Here is a 2244-nt window from a genome sequence, read left to right on the forward strand (position 1 = left end):
GTGTAGAAATGTTCGAGGTGGTTCTTTCCTTCTCCACCTCTCTCTCTCTCTTCCCTTCTCCACCTCTCTCTCTCTCTTCCCTTCTCCACCTCTCTCTCTCTCTTCCCTTCTGTTTTTATCTCTCTCTCTTTCTTTCTCTCTGTCAATATCTGTGTACTGTGCGTCAGCATGTTTGTAGATGCGTTGTGCATCTGTCTGTGTCTATACTTCTGTGTGTCTGTTTATGTGTATCACACACTGTGTGCGCGTGTAAGTCCACGTTTATTTAGGTATGTGTCCACGTTTGTGTGTGTATGTGTGCTAAGGGGGGGGGGGCAATTTCTGTATCCATATATGTGCATCATGTGTGTGTATATGTTTATGCGTATCAATCACCGTGATTTAGCGAGTATGTGTGTGTGCATGCGCACATGTGTGTGTTTGAGAGAGTGTGTATGCATGTATGTGTGTATGTGTGTGTGCGCGTTGTTTTGCAATATCTAATGTCTACAGATGTGCACATCTATGTGTGTCTATATCTATGTATGTGAATCTATGTGTGTCTCCTCATAAACTTTCCGAAAAAGAAAAATGGATATATTTTTTTTAATGAAATTTTTGTACAAACACGCTTCAGATTTTTTTTTTTTTTTTTTGTAGGAGTGGATAATTCACACACCACATCAAAATATATGAGGAAACAAAGTTAAAACGTGAGAATTATTCACTCCACTCCACCCGGCTCCTATCTATCTATCTATCTATTCATTCCTCAGCATATTCCTACATAACTATATAATCTATACCATCTGAAATGTAATTGTAAAAGAAAATTTCATTCAAGAATATCCATTTTTCAGAAAGTTATGAGAAAACAAATTCGAGGTGCGTGAATTATCCAAAACTCCCCACCCACCTGCCAACCCCGAAAAAACTTTTCGGCAACAAATTCTGATATAATCAGAATAGGATCTTGTTAAATTTCTTCTAACAACTTCAAGTTTTCCAATTTTTCATCAGATTATTCAAAAACACAATGTAATCCTGATGTAGTTTTGCATGCTGACGACGAAACTCTCGTTCGTTTTTTCATCTTAGAAATTACATGCACTTAATGTTACGTAATATTAGCCAATAGAAAACTTCCATTGCTGACATATCGTGTGTGCTGATCTTCATTGCCATGGAGATCAGCTCACACAGAGCTTTTACATGGTCTCTCTCGACATGCTAGAAATAACAGTCAAATCTTATTTAACCCTTTTGAGACACACAATACAGTACTGTTTCTACTTCGCAGGGGGCTTTTGGAACGTAACATACACGATAATTGAGGAATATCGATCTGTAGTGCCCAGTAAAGAAACTTGCCCAAGGTGTCGCGCAGTGGGACTGAACCTAAGGACTACATTGTTGAGAAACAAGCATTTTAAACACACAGCTATGCCTCTGTAGAATTTTCCATTATTTTCAAATTTAATTGAACGAAGGCGATAGACTTTCATAGAGAAAGAAAATGGCTAAAAATTGAGTAGTTGTTACCTTAATTTCTTTTAATATTCTTGCGCAACGGGAATTGTGAAGGAATTTTTCCACCAAAAGAATTTCTTTTTTTCACATTTTTGTTCCCTAATTCCATGCCCTTTTTCTTCTTCATAGCTATACCGAAAGTTCACCACAAATGTATATTTCAAGAGAAATACAATTAAAAATAAAATGAAAGAAAAGATTTTAACTCATGATATGAATATTACTACATAGGAAAATATTGAAATGCCAAACCTAACAATGGCAGCTGGGCTAGAAATAAAGATCGCTCTTTAGGTTTTTAGTTTTATATTCATTCTTTTACTTAATGTATGCATCGAAATCAAGCTAGGATTGACTCAGGGATCGATTTCAAGTGGAGTCAGTTAATATTGCAATGGCCCCCTTTCCCAAAGAAATACTGACCGCGAGCCCTAAATAAAGATAATATAATGTAATATAATGTAATGTAACATAATAATATATATATATATATTCTTTATACATATGTATACATAAAAGATTTATATGTATGTGTGCGTATGTGTGTGTGTGTGTGTGTGTGTGTGTGTGTGTGTGTGTGTAAGCCTATGAAAAATTAATCGATATATTACTGTTAGAACCAATCAGTTTTCGTAAATATAGAAAGCAAAGGGGAGACCGGAAGTCTAAACACGTGTTCACAAACACAATTTATTTTCTGTGTGCAACAAAGCATGTAAATTATAAATAAACACA

Source organism: Octopus bimaculoides, chromosome 15, assembly GCF_001194135.2.
Source record: "Octopus bimaculoides isolate UCB-OBI-ISO-001 chromosome 15, ASM119413v2, whole genome shotgun sequence".
In the NCBI taxonomy this organism is placed as follows: domain Eukaryota; kingdom Metazoa; phylum Mollusca; class Cephalopoda; order Octopoda; family Octopodidae; genus Octopus; species Octopus bimaculoides.